This window comes from Hyla sarda, chromosome 4, assembly GCF_029499605.1.
Source record: "Hyla sarda isolate aHylSar1 chromosome 4, aHylSar1.hap1, whole genome shotgun sequence".
Lineage (NCBI taxonomy): Eukaryota > Metazoa > Chordata > Amphibia > Anura > Hylidae > Hyla > Hyla sarda.
The window spans coordinates 260,246,000-260,269,414 of NC_079192.1; the positions used below are offsets into that span (position 1 = coordinate 260,246,000).

The 23,415-nt window shown below is 48.0% G+C and overlaps 1 protein-coding gene across 2 annotated transcripts in view; it reads left to right on the forward strand.

The window, feature by feature from the left end:
* PAWR (pro-apoptotic WT1 regulator) overlaps nucleotides 1–23,415 on the forward strand; it is a 205,167-nt gene that overhangs the window by 76,536 nt on the left and 105,216 nt on the right. Inside the window, exon 1 of one of the 2 annotated variants that reach the window (XM_056574046.1) lies at nucleotides 22,069–22,869. The exons of the other annotated variant lie outside the window; for it this stretch is intronic. The gene's annotated coding sequence lies outside the window, so the exon portion shown is untranslated. Of the gene's footprint in view, nucleotides 1–22,068; nucleotides 22,870–23,415 lie in introns of those variants that run through there. 2 annotated transcript variants of the gene reach the window in all.

A 23,415-nucleotide genomic window follows, 5' to 3' on the forward strand; every position in this document is an offset into this window, starting at 1 on the left:
CATCCACAGCGGGCAGACCAGAGGGCAAGGGGGTAGGGAGGGGGGGAAGAGGGTGACGGCCGTACACCACGAAAAATGGGGATTTGGAGGAAGATTCAGAGACTCTGAAGTTATACGAGAATTCGGCCCATGGAAGGAGATCTGCCCAGTCATCCTGGCGGGAGGAAACAAAATGTCGCAAATAATCACCCAAGACCTGGTTAATTCTTTCTACTTGTCCATTGGACTGGGGATGATATGCAGAAGAAAAATTTAATTTAATCTTGAGTTGTTTACAGAGAGCCCTCCAGAATTTAGACACGAATTGTACGCCTCTATCCGAGACGATCTGCGTAGGCAACCCGTGAAGACGAAAAATGTGTACAAAAAATTGTTTAGCCAACTGAGGCGCTGAAGGAAGACCAGGAAGAGGGATGAAATGTGCCATTTTGGAGAATCGATCAACGACCACCCAAATAACAGTGTTGCCACGGGAAGGGGGTAAATCAGTAATAAAATCCATACCAATCAGAGACCAAGGCTGTTCGGGGACAGGCAGGGGGTGAAGAAAACCAGCGGGCTTCTGGCGAGGAGTCTTATCCCGGGCACAGATAGTGCAGGCTCGCACAAAGTCCACAACATCCGTCTCCAGAGTCGGCCACCAATAGAAGCGGGAGATGAGTTGCACAGATTTCTTGATGCCCACATGACCTGCGAGATGGGAGGAGTGACCCCATTTGAGGATTCCGAGGCGTTGGCGTGGAGAAACAAAGGTCTTTCCTGGAGGAGTTTGCCTGATGGAGGCTGGAGAAGTGGAGATCAGGCAGTCAGGTGGAATGATGTGTTGCGGAGAGAGTTCAACTTCTGAGGCATCCGAGGACGAAAGTGAATCTCAAAATTAAATCGGGCAAAGAACAGAGACCACCGGGCCTGGCGAGGATTCAGCCGTTGGGCAGACTGGAGGTAGGAGAGGTTCTTGTGGTCGGTGTAAATAATAACTGGAAATCTTGATCCCTCCAGCAGATGCCTCCATTCCTCAAGTGCTAATTTAATGGCTAGAAGCTCTCGATCCCCGATGGAGTAGTTCCTCTCCGCCGGAGAGAAGGTCCTAGAAAAAAAAACCACAAGTGACAGCATGCCCGGAAGAATTTTTTTGTAGAAGAACAGCTCCAGCTCCCACTGAGGAGGCATCAACCTCCAATAGGAAGGGTTTGGAAGGGTCAGGTCTGGAGAGCACGGGAGCCGAAGAAAAGGCAGACTTGAGTCGTTTAAAGGCGTCTTCCGCTTGAGGAGGCCAAGACTTGGGATCGGCATTTTTTTTGGTTAAAGCCACGATAGGAGCCACAACGGTAGAAAAATGTGGAATAAATTGCCTGTAATAATTGGCGAACCCCAAAAAGCGTTGGATAGCACGGAGTCCGGAGGGGCGTGGCCAATCTAAGACGGCAGAGAGTTTGTCTGGATCCATTTGTAGTCCCTGGCCAGAGACCAAATATCCTAGAAAAGGAAGAGATTGGCATTCAAACAGACATTTCTCAATTTTGGCATAGAGTTGGTTGTCACGAAGTCTCTGAAGAACCATACGGACATGCTGGCGGTGTTCTTCTAGATTGGCAGAAAAAATTAGGATATCGTCCAGATATACAACAACACAGGAGTATAACAGATCACGAAAAATTTCATTAACAAAGTCTTGGAAGACAGCAGGGGCGTTGCACAGGCCAAAGGGCATGACCAGATACTCAAAGTGTCCATCTCTGGTGTTAAATGCCGTTTTCCACTCATCCCCCTCTCTGATGCGGATGAGGTTATAGGCACCTCTTAAGTCCAGTTTAGTAAAGATGTGGGCACCTTGGAGGCGATCAAAGAGTTCAGAGATGAGGGGTAGGGGGTAGCGGTTCTTAACCGTGATTTTATTAAGACCGCGGTAGTCAATGCAAGGACGTAGGGAGCCATCTTTTTTGGAGACAAAGAAAAATCCGGCTCCGGCAGGAGAGGAGGATTTACGGATAAAGCCCTTTTTTAAATTTTCCTGGACGTATTCAGACATGGCAAGAGTCTCTGGGGCAGAGAGAGGATAAATTCTGCCCCGGGGTGGAGTAGTGCCCGGGAGGAGGTCGATAGGACAATCATAAGGCCTGTGAGGAGGTAGAGTCTCAGCTTGTTTTTTGCAGAAAACATCCGCGAAGTCCATATAGGCCTTAGGGAGACCGGTTACTGGAGGAACCACAGAGTCACGGCAAGGGTTACTGGGAACCGGTTTTAGACAGTCCTTGGAACAAGAGGGCCCCCAACTCTTGATCTCCCCAGTGGACCAATCCAGGGTTGGGGAATGAAGTTGAAGCCAGGGAAGTCCAAGGAGAATTTCCGAGGTGCAATTGGGAAGGACCAAAAGTTCAATCCTCTCGTGATGAGATCCGATGCTCATTAGAAGGGGCTCCGTGCGGAAACGTATAGTACAGTCCAATCTTTCATTGTTTACACAATTGATGTAAAGGGGTCTGGCGAGACTGGTCACTGGGATGTTGAACCTGTTGACGAGAGAGGCCAAAATAAAATTTCCTGCAGATCCAGAGTCCAAGAAGGCCACGGTAGAGAAGGAGAAGGCAGAGGCAGACATCCGCACAGGCACAGTAAGACGTGGAGAAGCAGAGTAGACATCAAGGACTGTCTCACCTTTGTGCGGAGTCAGCGTACGTCTTTCCAGGCGGGGAGGACGGATAGGACAATCCCTCAGGAAGTGTTCGGTACTAGCACAGTACAGGCAGAGGTTCTCCATGCGGCGTCGTGTCCTCTCTTGAGGTGTCAGGCGAGACCGGTCGACCTGCATAGCCTCCACGGCGGGAGGCACAGGAATGGATTGCAGGGGACCAGAGGAGAGAGGAGCCGAGGAGAAGAAACGCCTCGTGCGAACAGAGTCCATATCTTGGCGGAGCTCCTGACGCCTTTCGGAAAAACGCATGTCAATGCGAGTGGCTAGGTGAATGAGTTCATGTAGATTAGCAGGAATTTCTCGTGCGGCCAGAACATCTTTAATGTTGCTGGATAGGCCTTTTTTAAAGGTCGCGCAGAGGGCCTCATTATTCCAGGATAATTCTGAAGCAAGAGTACGGAATTGTACGGCATACTCGCCAACGGAAGAATTACCCTGGACCAGGTTCAACAGGGCAGTCTCAGCAGAAGAGGCTCGGGCAGGTTCCTCAAAGACACTTCGGATTTCCGAGAAGAAGGAGTGTACAGAGGCAGTGACGGGGTCATTGCGGACCCAGAGCGGTGTGGCCCAAGACAGGGCTTTTCCAGACAGAAGGCTGACTACGAAAGCCACCTTAGACCTTTCAGTGGGAAACAGGTCCGACATCATCTCCAGATGCAGGGAACATTGGGAAAGAAAGCCACGGCAAAACTTAGAGTCCCCATCAAATTTATCCGGCAAGGATAGGCGTAGACCAGGAGCGGCCACTCGCTGCGGAGGAGGTGCAGGAGCTGGCGGAGGAGATGACTGCTGAAGCTGTGGTAGTAACTGCTGTAGCATAACGGTCAGTTGAGACAGCTGTTGGCCTTGTTGCGCTATCTGTTGTGACTGCTGGGCGACCACCGTGGTAAGGTCAGCGACAACTGGCAGAGGAACTTCAGCGGGATCCATGGCCGGATCTACTGTCACGATGCCGGCTGGCAGGAGGTGGATCCTCTGTGCCAGAGAGGGAAGGCGAGGACCGTGCTAGTGGACCGGTTCTAAGACACTACTGGTTTTCACCAGAGCCCGCCGCAAAGCGGGATGGTCTTGCTGCGGCGGTAGTGACCAGGTCGTATCCACTAGCAACGGCTCACCTCTCTGGCTGCTGAAGATAGGCGCGGTACAAGGGAGTAGACAGAAGCAAGGTCGGACGTAGCAGAAGGTCGGGGCAGGCAGCAAGGATCGTAGTCAGGGGCAACGGCAGGAGGTCTGGAACACAGGCTAGGAACACACAAGGAACGCTTTCACTGGCACGATGGCAACAAGATCCGGCAAGGAAGTGCAGGGGAAGTGAGGTGATATAGGGAAGTGCACAGGTGAAGACACTAATTGGAATCACTGCGCCAATCAGCGGCGCAGTGGCCCTTTAAATCGCAAAGACCCGGCGCGCGCGCGCCCTAGGGAGCGGGGCCGCGCGCGCCGGGACAGGAGCGAGGGAGAGCGAGTCAGGTACGGGAGCCGGGGTGCGCATCGCGAGCGGGCGCTACCCGCATCGCGAATCGCATCCCGGCTGGAAGCGGAATCGCAGCGCCCCGGGTCAGTGGATCTGACCGGAGCGCTGCAGCGGGGAGAGTGTAGCGAGCGCTCCGGGGAGGAGCGGGGACCCGGAGCGCTCGGCGTAACAGGTACTCTGGTGGAAAACACCTTTTTTTAAATCAACTATTAAAAGTTAAAAAGATTTGTAGATTATTTCTATATAAAAATCTGAAAAGGGTACTCTGGAGGAAAATAATTTATTTCATATTAACTGGCTCTAGAAAGTTAAACAGATTTGTATATCACTTTTTATTTACATTTTTCTGGATGGTGATGTGATTAAAAATCTTTTTTTTTTTTTTTTTTCACTTTTACGCCATTTACCAAACAGGATCATTAACATTATATTTTATCTCCTAGAGGACACAGGACATACATTCCCACTTCCTTTGTATAAAGCTTGCTCAGGAGCTGAACACACTTTATTCCCAATGGGTCCCGGGTGCTGTCAGCAGCCAGCACCAACTGCTAATGCCGGACATCGTCAAGGGCCGATGTCTCTCATTAATCCTTTAGATGCCACAATTAAAGTACATTGCAGCATCTAAATGCGGGAAATATCCAGTGCCAGTTGCTCAGGGATGCTAATCGGGACTACCTCGATGAAAATTGGTGGAAAGTCCCTAGCTGCCTTCATCCAGTCCAATAGGTGCTACAGTAGTACAGGCAGTTTCAGCAGCATGCACTAATGGAGCCCGATAACACTGATCAATGCAGTGCTATGGCATAGCATTGTTGAGTGTATGCAATTGCAAGATTGCATGTAATAGTCCCTTTTGGGAACTAAAAATAGTATGGAATATGTGGTATCGCTGCATGCATAAATGGTTAAACTATTAACATATAATGTTAATGAAACTGGAAGATCAATGGCGTAAATGCAAAAAAAATAAAAAATCCCAAAGTCCAGATTTGCTGATCAACAAGCCCCATCAAAACAAAAATGGTACTGATAAAAACAATAGATAATAATGCAAAAATTATCCCTCATAAATCCTTTATACAAAAAATTCAAGAGTTAAAGAGGTCAGGAAAGGACAATTTTATTGGGGGAGGGGCTTATCCACAGTTTCAAAAACTATTTTTTACTATTTATTTTATATTTGGCCCCCAGCTGTTTGAGAAAAGAATTTAGCATTGGGCAATGATTTTTTTTTCTAATTTTTTTCCAACAAATTCACTTATTGCTTAAAATGTCTAATTTTCACCATGAACATAGGGGTGTACAGGACCGGTCTCATAAAGTTTAGTGCAAGTCTGTAAAAAACTGTGAACGTATGCGGCCGCTTCCCCTACTGCTCCCTGATTGGCTGAGCCGCGCACACCTCGGGCACACACTCTCAGCCCAGCTCAGGGAGCAGCCTAGCATAGGGGGAGCGTAGACAGCGTAATAAGTGTAGTCTAAGGCAGCGTTAGAGTTAGACAGCAAGGGAGTGAGACTTCAGTAAACTGTAGATCAGATAGATCATACTGACAGCGGAGGGAGACCTGCGGTAAACAGTGGATCATATGTAATAACAGGCGGATGGATCATACTGAAAGTGGAGGGAGACTCGCAGTAAACTGTTTATTACATGTGGTCCACTGTTTACCGCAGGTCTCCCTCCGCTGTCAGTATGATCTATCTGATCTACAGTTTACTGCGAGTCTCCCCTCCACTGTCTAACACTACCACTGCCTAAGAATGCACTCATTATGCTGATTACACTACTCTTATTCTGCTGTCTATGCTCCCCCTACACTACGCTGCTCCCTGAGCTGGGCTGAGAGGGTGTGCACAAGGTGTGTGCGGCTCAGCCAATCAGAGAGCAGTAGGGGAAGGGGCCCCAGAAGATTTTATACTGGATGTGCTTTAACAGCATTAAATACGCGTTTTAGGGAACATGTAGCGTCGGTTAAAACCAGAAAAGCTCCCCAAGACTGATTGCTCACATCAACAAAGTACACAGTGCTGAAAAACTCGATTCGGCTGATTCGCCAAATTCTCTCTCAAAAAATTTCGGTCCAAATTTATTCGTAGCTAATTGCTATTAAAAACGGCTAATTCTGGCCTACAGAGAGCCTCAATCGGGCTGTGGAACACTTTGCCTTGCTGTAACATGCATAGGGTGTGTGCTCGGTTAGTAAAATAACACTTTTATTCAGTATGACATGCAGATCAGAGGCGTCGCTATTAGAATCATAATCATAATGTCGCAGAGAGTCACAAGGACAGAGCCTGGAGGTGACATCAGTATGAGGAGACCATATAGTGGCTGAATGACACAGCGTGGAGTTCTAAAAACAGGAGAGAAGGCGCTCCATAGGTAATGCCTGATGATTCTTTGCTTGCGCAGGGAAACGCGTTGCATCAAATAAATTGGATTTTACTTTCTTACCTGCTGTGTCCTGGGTTCGTTCAGCGCGGATGTACTCCTGCATCCTATACTGAAGCCTTGTCTTGTACCTACAGCGTGGAGTTGGCAGCAACATGAGGAGAGCACATAGTGGCTGAATGACACAGCCTGGAGGTGGCAGAAGCATGAGGAGACCATATAGTGGCTGAATTACACAGCGTGGAGGTGGTGGCAGCATGAGGAGACCATATAGTGCCTAAATTACACAGCGGGGAGTTGGTGGCAGCATGAGGAGACCATATAGTGGCTGAATGGCACAGCCTGGAGTTGGCGGCAGCATGAGAAAAACATATAGTGTCTGAATGAAACAGCATGGAGGTGGCGGAAGCATGAGGAGACCATATAGTGTCTGAATGACACAGTGTGGTAGTGACGGCAGCATGATGAGACCATATAGTGTCTAAATGACACAGCATGGAGGTGATGGCAGCATGAGGAGAACATATAGTGGCTGAATGACACAGCCTCGAGTTGCCGGAAGCATGAGGAGACCATATAGTGGCTTAAAGAGTACCTATCATAAACTAAACTTTCCCTAATCCCCCTCCCCATCTGTCCTTGACTCTAACTATCTCTATGCCTGTGATTATTTCTAGTTAAAACCCCCTGTAAATACCTTTTCTCCTCTATCTTTGGTAGTTCAGTTTGGAGCTGTGCACTAGGGGAGGAAGTTGGCATGGCCCGGCAGGCGCAATGTCATCTGATGCCTGCCAGGGCTGGCTTCTGTCCTTCTTACTGTATGCTGCGCTCCCTTTCACAGCATACAGTAAGCATATGGTGGCAGAATGAGATAGCCTGGAGCTGGCATCAGCATGAGGAGAACATATGGTGACAGCCTGAAGTGGCAGCAGCAGCATCAGGAGTCCCGAAAGTGATACGGTGCGGTGGGTGGCAATACCAGTACCTGATGACGAAGGTGGATGGAAAAGGAGAACTTGGCATCAGATGTGTGTCATCAGGCGGGTGGCAGGATCAGAATAGTAGCTGAGGCAGGTAGGCAGAAGAAAATGGTCTCTTTTGTAAAAATGTTAGTGTGCACTAGTATTGAGGATATGCATTACGTAAAACTTAACTTTGAAGAATATGGTTAGGATAAAATATATGGACCCCAAAAATTTTTTTTTATCAAACAAAAGGAAAGGTGTGCAAAAAACACCATGTGCCACCTACACCACAAAGTATTGATGTGATACAAAGACCTCTAAAAGGTGGAAGGGAACAACATATGGTCCATTGTAACCTGGGGGGTAAAAATTCCCCCTGTAAGGCCCTACTCTCGCATTATTAAAGGGTTGCTCAACTGGAAAACACTTTTTTTTTAATTAACTGGTGCCAGAAAGCTAAACAGATTTGTAAATTACTTCTATTTAAAAATCCTAATCCTTCCAGTACTTATCAGCTGTTGCATGCTCCACAGGAAGTTCTTTTCAATTTCCTTTCTGTCTGACCACAGTGCTCTCTGCTGACACCTTTGTCCATTTAGCAACTGCCCAGAGCAGGAGAGGTTTGCTATGGGGATTTCCTCCTACTCTGGACAGTTCTTGACATGACAGAGGTGTCAGCAGACAGCACTGTGGTGAGACAGAAAGGCAATTCAAAAAGAAAATAACCTTCTCTGGAGCATTCAGCAGCTGAGAAGTACTGGAAGGATTAAGATTTTTTTAAATATAAGTAATTTACAAATCTGTTTAACTTTCTGGCACCAGTTGAGTTAAAAAAAAAGTTTTCCAGGGAAGTACCCCTTTATTTCCCCTAAAAAGGGCGACCCCACACAGGAACCTCTCCCTATTTCCACGTACAAACACTGCCATTTCCAAGGGTTTAAAGGTGGAAATAGGGATTGGTTCCTGTGTGGGGCACCACTTTTTAAGACGAGTAACACTTTCTTTGAAAAGGTGGTAGGGAACAATGTATTGTCCATTGTAGCAGGTTGGGTTAAAAACTTCCTCTGTAAAGCCCTACTCTCGCCCGACACAGGAAACTCTCTATTCCACCTAAAAACCCTGTGTTTGTAGGTGGAAATAGGAAGAGGTTCCTGTGTGGGGCCACCCTTTTTAGGGCGAGTAATACTTGCCAAGAAGGGAATTAATAATGCGAGAGTAGGGCCTTACAGGGGAAGTTTTTACCCCCACCAGTTACAATGGACCATATGTTGTTCCCTTCCACCTTTTAGAGGTCTTTGCATCACATCAATACTTGGTGGTGTAGGTGGCACATGGTGTTTTTTGCACACCTTTCCTTTTGTTTGATAAAAAAAAAAAAAGTTGGGATCGATATATTTTGTCCAATTTTACATTAACCCCTTAAGGACGCAGCCCATTTGGTTCTTAAGGACGCAGACAATTTTATTTTTACGTTTTTGTTTTTTCCTCCTCGCCTTCAAAAAATCATAACTCTTTTATATTTTCCTCCACAGACTAGTATGAGGGCTTGTTTTTTGCGTGACCAGTTGTCTGTTGTAATGCCATCACTCACTTTACCATAAAATGTATGGTGCAACCAAAAAAATACTATTTGTGTGGGGAAATTAAAAAGAAAAATGCAATTTTGCTAATTTTGGAAGGTTTCGTTTTCACGCCATACAATTTATGGTAAATATGACTGTTACGCCGAGCGCTCCGGGTCCCCGCTCCTCCCCGGAGCGCTCGCTTCACTCTCCCCGCTGCAGCGCTCCGGTCACATCCTCTGACCCGGGGCGCTGCGATTCCGCTGCCAGCCGGGATGCGATTCGCGATGCGGGTAGCGCCCGCTCGCGATGCGCACCCCGGCTCCCGTACCTTACTCGCTCTCCGTCTGTTCTGTCCCGGCGCGCGCGGCCCCGCTCCCTAGGGCGCGCGCGCGCCGGGTCTCTGCGATTTAAAGGGCCACTGCGCCGCTGATTGGCGCAGTGGTTCCAATTAGTGTGTTCACCTGTGCACTTCCCTATATCACCTCACTTCCCCTGCACTCCCTTGCCGGATCTTGTTGCCATTGTGCCAGTGAAAGCGTTCCTTGTGTGTTCCTAGCCTGTGTTCCAGACCTTCTGCCGTTGCCCCTGACTACGATCCTTGCTGCCTGCCCCGACCTTCTGCTACGTCCGACCTTGCTTCTGCCTACTCCCTTGTACCGCGCCTATCTTCAGCAGCCAGAGAGGTGAGCCGTTGCTAGTGGATACGACCTGGTCACTACCGCCGCAGCAAGACCATCCCGCTTTGCGGCGGGCTCTGGTGAAAACCAGTAGTGGCTTAGAACCGGTCCACTAGCACGGTCCACGCCAATCCCTCTCTGGCACAGAGGATCCACTACCTGCCAGCCGGCATCGTGACAGTAGATCCGGCCATGGATCCCGCTGAAGTTCCTCTGCCAGTTGTCGCTGACCTCACCACGGTGGTCGCCCAGCAGTCACAACAGATAGCGCAACAAGGCCAACAGCTGTCTCAACTGACCGTTATGCTACAACAGTTACTACCACAGCTTCAGCAGTCATCTCCTCCGCCAGCTCCTGCACCTCCTCCGCAGCGAGTGGCCGCTCCTGGGCTACGCCTATCCTTGCCGGATAAATTTGATGGGGACTCTAAGTTTTGCCGTGGCTTTCTTTCCCAATGTTCCCTGCATCTGGAGATGATGTCGGACCTGTTTCCCACTGAAAGGTCTAAGGTGGCTTTCGTAGTCAGCCTTCTGTCCGGAAAAGCCCTGTCATGGGCCACACCGCTCTGGGACCGCAATGACCCCGTCACTGCCTCTGTACACTCCTTCTTCTCGGAAATCCGAAGTGTCTTTGAGGAACCTGCCCGAGCCTCTTCTGCTGAGACTGCCCTGTTGAACCTGGTCCAGGGTAATTCTTCCGTTGGCGAGTATGCCGTACAATTCCGTACTCTTGCTTCAGAATTGTCCTGGAATAATGAGGCCCTCTGCGCGACCTTCAAAAAAGGCCTATCCAGCAACATTAAAGATGTTCTGGCCGCACGAGAAATTCCTGCTAATCTACATGAACTTATTCACCTAGCCACTCGCATTGACATGCGTTTTTCCGAAAGGCGTCAGGAACTCCGCCAAGATATGGACTCTGTTCGCACGAGGCGTTTCTTCTCCTCGGCTCCTCTCTCCTCTGGTCCCCTGCAATCTGTTCCTGTGCCTCCCGCCGTGGAGGCTATGCAGGTCGACCGGTCTCGTCTGACACCTCAAGAGAGGACACGACGCCGTATGGAGAACCTCTGCCTGTACTGTGCTAGTACCGAACACTTCCTGAGGGATTGTCCTATCCGTCCTCCCCGCCTGGAAAGACGTACGCTGACTCCGCACAATGGTGAGACAGTCCTTGATGTCTACTCTGCTTCTCCACGTCTTACTGTGCCTGTGCGGATGTCTGCCTCTGCCTTCTCCTTCTCTACTGTGGCCTTCTTGGACTCTGGATCTGCAGGAAATTTTATTTTGGCCTCTCTCGTCAACAGGTTCAACATCCCGGTGACCAGTCTCGCCAGACCCCTCTACATCAATTGTGTAAATAATGAAAGATTGGACTGTACCATACGTTTCCGCACGGAGCCCCTTCTTATGAGCATCGGATCTCATCACGAGAGGATTGAACTTTTGGTCCTCCCCAATTGCACCTCGGAAATTCTCCTTGGACTTCCCTGGCTTCAACTTCATTCCCCAACCTTGGATTGGTCCACTGGGGAGATCAAGAGTTGGGGGTCCTCTTGTTCCAAGAACTGTCTAAAACCGGTTCCCAGTAACCCTTGCCGTAACTCTGTGGTTCCTCCAGTAACCGGTCTCCCTAAGGCCTATATGGACTTCGCGGATGTTTTCTGCAAAAAACAAGCTGAGACTCTACCTCCTCACAGGCCTTATGATTGTCCTATCGACCTCCTCCCGGGCACTACTCCACCCCGGGGCAGAATTTATCCTCTCTCTGCCCCAGAGACTCTTGCCATGTCTGAATACGTCCAGGAGAATCTAAAAAAGGGCTTTATCCGTAAATCCTCCTCTCCTGCCGGAGCCGGATTTTTCTTTGTGTCCAAAAAAGATGGCTCCCTACGTCCTTGCATTGACTACCGCGGTCTTAATAAAATCACGGTTAAGAACCGCTACCCCTTACCCCTCATCTCTGAACTCTTTGATCGCCTCCAAGGTGCCCACATCTTTACTAAATTGGACTTAAGAGGCGCCTATAACCTCATCCGCATCAGAGAGGGGGATGAGTGGAAAACGGCATTTAACACCAGAGATGGACACTTTGAGTATCTGGTCATGCCCTTTGGCCTGTGCAACGCCCCTGCCGTCTTCCAAGACTTTGTCAATGAAATTTTTCGTGATCTGTTATACTCCTGTGTTGTTGTATATCTGGACGATATCCTAATTTTTTCTGCCAATCTAGAAGAACACCGCCAGCATGTCCGTATGGTTCTTCAGAGACTTCGTGACAATCAACTCTATGCCAAGATTGAGAAATGTCTGTTTGAATGCCAATCTCTTCCTTTTCTAGGATATTTGGTCTCTGGCCAGGGACTACAGATGGATCCAGACAAACTCTCTGCCGTCTTAGATTGGCCACGCCCCTCCGGACTCCGTGCTATCCAACGCTTTTTGGGGTTCGCCAATTATTACAGGCAATTTATTCCACATTTTTCTACCATTGTGGCTCCTATCGTGGCTTTAACCAAAAAAAATGCTGATCCCAAGTCCTGGCCTCCTCAAGCAGAAGACGCCTTTAAACGACTCAAGTCTGCCTTTTCTTCGGCTCCCGTCCTCTCCAGACCTGACCCTTCCAAACCCTTCCTATTGGAGGTTGATGCCTCCTCAGTGGGAGCTGGAGCTGTTCTTCTACAAAAAAATTCCTCCGGGCATGCTGTCACTTGTGGTTTTTTCTCTAGGACCTTCTCTCCAGCGGAGAGGAACTACTCCATCGGGGATCGAGAGCTTCTAGCCATTAAATTAGCACTTGAGGAATGGAGGCATCTGCTGGAGGGATCAAGTTTTCCTGTTATTATCTACACCGACCACAAGAACCTCTCCTACCTCCAGTCTGCCCAACGGCTGAATCCTCGCCAGGCCCGGTGGTCTCTGTTCTTTGCCCGATTTAATTTTGAGATTCACTTTCGTCCTGCCGATAAGAACATTAGGGCCGATGCTCTCTCTCGTTCCTCGGATGCCTCAGAAGTTGAACTCTCTCCGCAACACATCATTCCACCTGACTGCCTGATCTCCACTTCTCCTGCCTCCATCAGGCAGACTCCTCCAGGAAAGACCTTTGTTTCTCCACGCCAACGCCTCGGAATCCTCAAATGGGGTCACTCCTCCCATCTCGCAGGTCATGCGGGCATCAAGAAATCTGTGCAACTCATCTCCCGCTTCTATTGGTGGCCGACTCTGGAGACGGATGTTGTGGACTTTGTGCGAGCCTGCACTATCTGTGCCCGGGATAAGACTCCTCGCCAGAAGCCCGCTGGTTTTCTTCATCCTCTGCCTGTCCCCGAACAGCCTTGGTCTCTGATTGGTATGGATTTTATTACTGATTTACCCCCTTCCCGTGGCAACACTGTTATTTGGGTGGTCGTTGATCGATTCTCCAAAATGGCACATTTCATCCCTCTTCCTGGTCTTCCTTCTGCGCCTCAGTTGGCTAAACAATTTTTTGTACACATTTTTCGTCTTCACGGGTTGCCTACGCAGATTGTCTCGGATAGAGGTGTCCAATTCGTGTCTAAATTCTGGAGGGCTCTCTGTAAACAACTCAAGATTAAATTAAATTTTTCTTCTGCATATCATCCCCAGTCCAATGGACAAGTAGAAAGAATTAACCAGATCTTGGGTGATTATTTGCGACATTTTGTTTCCTCCCGCCAGGATGACTGGGCAGATCTCCTCCCATGGGCCGAATTCTCGTATAACTTCAGGGTCTCTGAATCTTCCTCCAAATCCCCATTTTTCGTGGTGTACGGCCGTCACCCTCTTCCCCCCCTCCCTACTCCCTTGCCCTCTGGTCTGCCCGCTGTGGATGAAATTTCTCGTGACCTTTCCATCATATGGAGAGAGACCCAAAATTCTCTCTTACAGGCTTCATCACGCATGAAGAAGTTCGCGGATAAGAAAAGAAGAGCTCCTCCCGTTTTTTCCCCTGGAGACAAGGTATGGCTCTCCGCTAAATATGTCCGCTTCCGTGTCCCTAGCTACAAGTTGGGACCACGCTATCTTGGTCCTTTCAAAATTTTGTGTCAAATTAATCCTGTCTCTTATAAACTTCTTCTTCCTCCTTCTCTTCGTATCCCTAATGCCTTTCACGTCTCTCTTCTCAAACCACTCATCCTCAACCGTTTTTCTCCCAAATCTGTTCCTCCCACTCCTGTTTCCGGCTCCTCGGACATCTTCTCTGTCAAAGAGATCTTAGCTTCCAAAAAGGTCAGAGGGAAAACTTTTTTTTTAGTGGACTGGGAGGGTTGTGGTCCTGAAGAGAGATCCTGGGAACCTGAGGACAACATCCTAGACAAAAGTCTGCTCCTCAGGTTCTCAGGCTCTAAGAAGAGGGGGAGACCCAAGGGGGGGTGGTACTGTTACGCCGAGCGCTCCGGGTCCCCGCTCCTCCCCGGAGCGCTCGCTTCACTCTCCCCGCTGCAGCGCTCCGGTCACATCCTCTGACCCGGGGCGCTGCGATTCCGCTGCCAGCCGGGATGCGATTCGCGATGCGGGTAGCGCCCGCTCGCGATGCGCACCCCGGCTCCCGTACCTTACTCGCTCTCCGTCTGTTCTGTCCCGGCGCGCGCGGCCCCGCTCCCTAGGGCGCGCGCGCGCCGGGTCTCTGCGATTTAAAGGGCCACTGCGCCGCTGATTGGCGCAGTGGTTCCAATTAGTGTGTTCACCTGTGCACTTCCCTATATCACCTCACTTCCCCTGCACTCCCTTGCCGGATCTTGTTGCCATTGTTCCAGTGAAAGCGTTCCTTGTGTGTTCCTAGCCTGTGTTCCAGACCTTCTGCCGTTGCCCCTGACTACGATCCTTGCTGCCTGCCCCGACCTTCTGCTACGTCCGACCTTGCTTCTGCCTACTCCCTTGTACCGCGCCTATCTTCAGCAGCCAGAGAGGTGAGCCGTTGCTAGTGGATACGACCTGGTCACTACCGCCGCAGCAAGACCATCCCGCTTTGCGGCGGGCTCTGGTGAAAACCAGTAGTGGCTTAGAACCGGTCCACTAGCACGGTCCACGCCAATCCCTCTCTGGCACAGAGGATCCACTACCTGCCAGCCGGCATCGTGACAATGACATGTGTTATTTATTTTTTGGGTCAATACGATTAAAATGATACCCATGATAACATACTTTTTTATTACTGTTGCGCTTAAAAAAAATCACAAACGTTTCAACCAAATTAGTACATTTAAGATCCCCCTATTTTGAAGACCTATAACTTTTAAATTTTTCTGTATAAGGGGTGGTTTGTGGGCTCATTTTTTGTGCCGTGATCTGTACTTTTTATTGATACCATATTTGCTTATATAAAACTTTTAATACATTTTTTATAATTTTTTTGGGAATAAAATTTTATAAAAAAAGCAGCTATTTTTTTTTTTACGTTCACGCCGTTCATCGTAAGGTATCATTAACATTTTATTTTAATAGTTCAGATATTTACACACGCAGCAATACCAAATATGTATGTAAAAACATTTTTTACACTTTTTGGGGGTTAAATAGGGAAAATGGGACAATTTACGTTTTTATTGGAGGAGGGGGTTTTTCAAATTTTTTATACTTTATTTTTTTACTTTTATTTTTACACTTTAATAGTCCCCACAGGGGACTATTTATAGCAATCATTCGATTGCTAATGCTGTTCAGTGCTATGTATAGGACATAGCACTGATCAGCGTTATCGGTCATCTTCTGCTCTGGTCGGCGGGAAGGCAGATCAGAGTAGAAGACTCCCGGAAGACAGCGGAGCCAGGTGAGGGGACCTCCGTCTGCCGTGCTGGATGATCAGATTGCCGCGGCAGCGTGGCGGGCAATCCGATCATCCATTTAATACTGTGATGCTGCAGATGCCGTGATCTGTATTGATCATGGCATCTGAGGGGTTAATGGCGGACATCCGTGGGATCGCGGATATCCGCCATTACCAGCGGGTCCCTGGCTGCGATCAACAGCCAGGACCTGCCGCGCATGATCCGGGCATCGCTCCGATGCTCGCGGTTATGCTTAGGACGTAAATGTACGTCCTGGTGCGTTAAGTACCACCTCACCAGGACGTACATTTACGTCCTTTGTCGTTAAGGGATTAATAAAAGTTAAGTTTTAGGTAATGCATATCCTCAATACTTACTTGTGGTCTGATGTGGAGGAATGTCTGTAACTGGGGAGCAGCGCCTTAAATATGTTTGGCACTATCCATATTTATGAAGTGTTGGTGTGGCACCATGGTCAATCTACTCTGATGCATCAGGCATTGATGGGTGAAAATCCTGGCTGATCGATTCCTGATTCATCTTCACAAAGGTCAGTCTCTCCACATTTTTCGTGGACAGACGAGTTCTCCTTGGGGTTACTATGGCCCCCGCCACACTAAACACCTGCTCTGATGGCACACTACTGGCCGGGCAGGACAACCTTTCCAGGGCAAATTCTGCTAGTTGCGGACACAAATCATGTTTGGCTGCCCAGAAGTCCAGCGGATCTTCAAGGTGTGTTGGCATGGTCATGTCAAGGTATGCCACCACCTGCTGGTTCAGGTCCTGCTCCAGGTCTACCTGCTGCTGATGAGTTGCTTCACTATGCGGGTGAAGAAAGGTACTCATCAGCAACTGTAGAGCTGGTACTGTTCCTGCCACCCCACCCCTCCCCAGCAGCTATGGCAGTGGAAGGTGAGTGCAGAGGGCCCCCCAAGTCAGACCGTCGAGAGGATGGACGATGGCGCAGATAGGCATCTGCCAACTGACTGGATAGGATGCCTCTGTAGTAGGTCACTTTGTCCTCCCTCTCAGTGGATGTAAAAAAAGGCCCCCATTTTGCGCTGGCAGCGAGGGTCCAATAAGGTGGAGAGCCAGAAGTCATCCCAAGCCGAATGGTGACAATTCGGCGGTCACAACGCAAGCAAGCCAGCATGCATTGTGCCATTTGTGCAAGTGACTCGGAGGGACTCCCTGCCTCCATCTCCACTGCATACTGCCACGGTGTGTCTGGGTCCTCTGTCTTGCCTTCCTCATAACCATCTAGCTCCTCCTCTTGTAAAACCGCCCATCTCGTTAAGCCCCCTCCAGTTCAGCCTCCACAGGGCTCATCTGGCTGTGAGATGTAGGCACCATGTCTCCAGTGCCCTGACCAGCCATCATTTCAAACACATGTTGTAGATAAAGCAGTGGAATGACATTGTTCATCCCGTAATCCTGGCGACTGACTAATAATGTGGCTTCCTCAAAGGGCCTAAGCAAATGGCAGGTGTCACGTATGAGCTGCCACTGGTTGACATTGAAGTTACACAGTAGAGTTTACTTATCTGCTTGATGGCTTTTCTTTGTTCGCATAGTCGGTCCCACATATGGAGGGTGGAATTCCAATGTGTGGAAACGTCGCAAATCAGACTATGTTGTGGGATGCCGTTTTGACACTGCAGCTCAAGGAGGGTGTACAAGAGGCTGAAGTGCATGCAAAGTTTCCTTCCCATTGTTAGGTTGTCTTGCAGATGGGGCTAACACTTCAGGAATCGCTTGAAACCAGATTGAACACGTCAGCCATGCAGGGTGCATGGCTCAGGCTTCCTTGTCGCAGCGCAGACCATTGTCAGCCACCATGGTTCCCATTTCCAGTTTTCGTGGAGTAAGACATGACTCGATTTCTTGATGAATGACTCCCTGTGTGACTCCCCTGTGTGACTCCGTTCGCCAGCGTGACACGTCCGTGCCCTGCACACATGGTATGCTGAAGGGCCACTGAGAGGTGGAAGTGCCGTGACCTGTCCAAATTGCTGTTGTGGCTGTGCAGGAACACATTCACCCAGTGGGCCGTAAAGAACATGTATTGTGCCTGACCGTAGTTACAGCTCCACACATCGGCGTTGCCTTGCACTTTGGTACACACCGACAGGCTGAAGGACTTTCCCACCTTCTGTTCCAAATAATTGTGCAGGGCTGGTACTGCCTTCTTCGCAGAGAAATTACGGCTTTGGACTCTCCACCTCGGCTCGGCACAAGCCATCAGTTCTCCGAAAGGTGCAGAGTCCACCACTTGAAAAGGGAGGGACTGCAGCACCAGCAACTTGGACAGGAGCAAATTCAGCTTCTGCGCCGTTGGATGAGTGAGCGCATACTGTTGTCTTTTGGACATGGCTTTGCCGATGGATTGCTGGTGGAATGACTGACTGGAAGTAGGAGGAGCAGGGGCATCTGGGGCAGCAGAAGATGGGTATGACACACAGTTCCCTTCGGCTGAGGTGGTGGAGCCTTGGCTGGCTGAAACAGGGAGGGGTGTGACACTGGCTCATGCAGCAGGCTGGACCACCACATCAGAGCCAAGGTTCTCCCGGGCCGCTTTATGGTGATGCTGCATATGTTGACGCAGGGCCCTGGTGCCAACATTGGGACCCTGGCCACTCTTCACCTTCTGCTGACACATCTTGCATGTGGCCATGTTAACCTCCTCCAGAGGCTTGATCAAAAACTGCCACACCACCGAGTAGCTGATTTTCCCGCCAACAGTCCGCACTGATTGACTTCTACTGCCGCCGACTCCAGGAACCCCTGTTTCACTACCTCCCGGGAAGGTAGGCTGCCACGAAGCAGGTAGTCTACCCCGGGCATGTTTGGATCCAGACTTTCCACTTCTGCTACCATGCTGACTGACAACCATGCTACCACCTTGCTGGCTCAGCTGCTGCCTCACGGGCAACCTGCAACCCTCTTCTCCTGATGATGAAGCCCCTTATGCACCCAAGTTGTGTCTGTACGTCACAAATGTCCTCCTCAGGTTCCTCAACAGTGCTTCAGGAGACTGAACGCTTGCAACACCAACTCCCACGCCACTCTCTTCATCCCTACTAGCATGCCTAGCGGAGGAAGCGGCGGATGTCCTCTCCCCTTCTTGGCTGGGCAGTAGCTGCTGACTGTCCTCTAGATTGTCCTCACTAAATAGTGGAGCTGAACCCACAGCATAGGATACTTCTGTGGGGGAGGGAACAGCATAGGACAGAGGCAATGGGAGGACAGGGACTGCTCCCGGGCCATGCCAACTGAGGGTTGTGTCTGAGGAACCCACAGACTGTTGACCGGGGGGCGTCAGATGTCACTTGTGATGAAGTGGATGACGTGTTAATCGATCAATGACGGCAGATGGGTTTCTGGTCCAGACACGACCGCTAGCTAATGCCAGGAGCTCAGGCCCTTCGCTGCGACTCCTGCTGCCACTTGCCCCTGATGAATTTAGGCCTCTGCCATTCCTCTGCGCACGTCCTGGCACTTCTCTGCCTGACATACTTAGTTCGTATATGAGGGGAGTATAATACGCTCCACTACTCTTAAAACAGTATTTGTGTACAACACCAACTGGTGTGTACTGTTGGCTGGCCTTTCACAGTATCTAGGCCCTTAAAACTTTAACAAGAAAAAAATAGTACACCACTTAGATGTACATATGTTTTATGCACTTATGAGGGGAGGACAATGCGCTCCAGTACGCTTAAAACAGTATTTGTGTACAACACCAGCTGGTGTGTACTTTTATCTGGCCTTTCACAGTATCTAGGCCCTTAAGACTTTAACAGAAACAAAATAGTACACCACTTAGATGTACGTATGTGGTATGCACTTATGAGCAGAGGACAATGCACTCCAGTACGCTTAAAAAAGTATTTGTGTACCACACCAGCCGGTGTGTACTTTTGCCTGGCCTTTCACAACATCTAGGCCCTTAAGACTTTAATAGGAACAAAATTGTACACCACTGAGATGTACGTATGTAGGGGAGAACAATGCGCTCCAGTACGCTTAAAACAGTGTTTGTGTACAACACCAACCAGTGTGTACTTTTGGCTGGCCTTTCACAATATCTAGGCCCTTAAGACTTTAACAGGAACAAAATGGTACAACATTTAGATGTACGTATGTGGTATGCACTTATGAGGGGAGGACAATGCGCTCCAGTACGCTTAAAACAGTATTTGTGTACAACACTAGCAGTACACTCCAGTGCTACAGCACACAGTGACCCAAAATTGCACTTTCTCTCTGAATCTCACTCCCTTCCTTATCAGTGCATCTAGGCTGGATGGATTTGGGCTTGAGGTGAATCGCTGCTGTTCTGTGCTACACATTGCTCTCTGTCCCTCTCTGTAATAGAATTCTGTAGTGACTGCGAGGTGAATCGCTGCTGGAAAAATGCTTTTCTGTGCAACACACGGCGCTGTCTGTCCCTCTCTATCTCTCTGCAATAAAAGGCTGAAGTGTCTGGCCGCAAGATGGCTGCCGATTATATAGGGCTGTGACATTCCAGGGGTGGCTGGCTGCTCATAGGCTGCATGTGATTCAGGGTCATCCCATCTACCCTTGTTCCCACCTTCCCAGGATTTCTTGCCCCATGTCCTCATATGTGGATCCACCATTTTAGATGGCCTGAAGTCTGGACCGCACTAAATGGAGTTTAATGAAGAGATTCACAGCGATATTCACATTCGTTATGAATCAAAATTTTCCTGAAATTCTTACCAAATTAGCATTCGTCAGATTCAATTTGCTTATCCCTACACAGCGGAAATACTTCAGATCTATGCTTTTTTTGGCTTAGAAAAATTCACAAGTTCGGAAGGTATCAACAAGCGTAGAGCCTTATTACAATGTGCAGCCAGGTGGAGTCTCAGGACAAACGCTCAAGGAGGTCTGGGTTTGAATGATCACCTAGACCTGAGCGTTTTTGCCTGATAATTGAATCCTTCTTGCTTCATTATTATTATGTTCTTATGTTTGCCAACGCTTTATGTTTGCTAACGCTTTAATTAACTATCTATACATCTTTTTGCTATGATTAAATGTATGAAAAGGTTCCATTAATATTGCTTTGTTTTTAATATGGATGTTTTAACAGAGGATGTTCATGCCTACACCTTGCAGTGTCATCGGTCAGAAGGTACTTACCTGGCCATCCGCTTCAAGGTAAGTGTGGTCTGATGAAGCGCCGGAGGAGAGGCGCGTAATGGCTATAACCATGGCACCTGTCTAATCCTGGTCCAGCGTCCCGCTGCTGGAAGTTTTTATGCACCCTGAATAAAGAATATCGCACGACATTGGAACTGTGAGTGCCTTCTACTTGTTTTATGGACTGTGCAGTATCTATATACAGAACGAGCACCATTTTCCCTGTGCATTTACCTGTGACTCCATGCTCCCCACATTTGAAGTTATATCAGTCTGTGTGGTAGCATCATAGTCAGTGCCGAATGAGGTTATAGAAGTCATTTAGGCTGGGTTCACACCACGTTTTTCAAATACGGTTACCGTACACGGTTTTCCGCTAAAAAACGTATGCCAAAAACCGTATGCAACCGTATACAACCGTATGACTCCAAATTAAAACGTATATGGTTTTTCTCCGTACGGTTCTATCCGTTTGCATCAGTTTTTGCCAATGGTTTTGCTATTTTGTTGGAATTAGTTTTCCAGCAATTTAATAAACTTACTATTGTTCTATTGAAATTCCAATCTGCGCATGTGTCAACTCCAAAAACGGATTAGAAAAACCGTGTGCAACCGTATTCTGAAATTCTGTGTACGGTTCTCATAGACAACAAGGTTAAAAGAACCGCATACGGTTCGCATACGGTTTTCCAACCGGAGGCAAAAACGTGGTCGACAGCGTTTTTGCCTACGGTTGAAAAATCGGCAAAACCGTATTCGAGGCAAAACGGATGCAACCGTACACAACATTTGGAATACGGTTTACAATGCATTCTCTATGCATATGGTTTCGGATACAGTCGTATACGTTTTTTTGCGGAAAACCGTATACGGTTACCATTTTTTATCTATTTTAATAAATTAAATATTCTAATATATAATTTCCTGCTAAATTATTTATTAATTATTTAACTGCACTATTTCATGTTTCTATCTTGCTGCTTTGTGAAATGCAGCTAGAATGATTTAGTTAATATTATAAGTTGAAGCCGGTATTAATGTTAATGAATTATGTACTATTTAATTATATTATCTAACGCTGCTATATGGTCTGCCCTGCTGCCCTGTGAGACACAGTTAGAAAAACTCTGGCAATAACATAATCTTGTGCAGCTAGAAATTATTACACTATTCAACACTGTAATATGCCATATGATAAGGTATAATCATAATCGGTCCCGCCGCTCTATAGAACGTGGCTATAAAGATTCTTGGAGGTATAATAAAAATATATTTTATGCTATCAGTATAAATAAATTATCACATAATCTAATACTACTATAATTTATTGGTTCATCTATAATCTGTCTGGCAATTACATAAAATGCGGCTACAACGATTCTGATGATATAACCCTGCGCTGTTAATAGTATATATATTTGTTGTCCCCCAATATTCTACTTAGTCTCCCCTTTTCCTTCCCTTGTATGCTCTTACCTGATGTGGTCAAAAACCAATGAAAAAGAAAAGCTAGCAAGCTGATACAATGCCCTGCACGGTCTCCCCGAGACAGGTGATCACCTCTGTTGCCTCTGTACCGTGCCCCGGACTCGTGAGCACCGAGAACAAATTTACATTTAGAAATTACACAGGCACTGAGGGCGAAAACATGTTCCATTAATTGAAAATCTGAATCAGTGCATATATATACCGATGTCCCTCATTTCAGCATACATGTTTTATTTTTGTGTATTTAATATCACACTATGTAACTGCTATGTGTAACAAACTATGTCCATTGAGAATGTTTATTATAATTGTGTTAAAAGAAAAATGCTTTTTCGCGGGCAAAAATGGTATAAAACCCGTCATTGCTCGTACTATCCAATCACTGGACCTGACAAGCGTGTTGTCCGTATTCATTTTATGTTGAATAAACTTTTTTGTTTTACAAGTCCGTTTTACGGTTAAAATTATTTACTTGCCCTGGAGAGCACCTAAAGACATCAGTTTCCAGCTGTGCCCACAGCGTGTTTGATTCTCTATCTCTGACCGTTGGAAAGATGGGTGATATGCCAACTGAACTCCAGATCTACCAAGCCACATCCGTTGGCTATATGCGCTAATTGGTGTTGTGCCCAAAGTACAACACGTCCAGGTGAGCGTACCCCGTTACAGCACACTATTTAACCTGTTGAGGCTCAGTTTCCACTTGGAAAGTAGATCCATAAGGGAGGAGAAGTATAAGTCTTTCCTGTATATGTCCTATTCCTTTTGAAAACACTTCTGGCTTTGGCTCAAAAACTGCAGTGGCTGTTTTCCAAAAACTTTCAGAAAAAAAAGTGGAAACTTAGCCTAAAGGAAATAACGGCACATAGTTGCGCTTTGCTTTTTCTGTTTTTTTTTTCTTTTTTCTTTTAAAGAGTAACTCCCACCATCTTTTTTTTTTTTTTTCTTCTGTCACTACCTATTGGTAATCTATCCCTAACCCCCTCCCTGCCTTTTAAAAATTTTTTTATAACTTACCAAGTCGTCATCTTCAGCTCTTCTTGTGTTGCTGTGTTGGCCTCTCCCGGGAGCCAACTTCCCCAGCAGGCGCGACGTCACTGACGCCTGCTGGGCGCCGAATTCTGCCCTCACTTCTTCTATGCTGCGCTCCTGTCGGGAGTGCACATAGATGATCAGCGAATTGCACGGCAGGCTA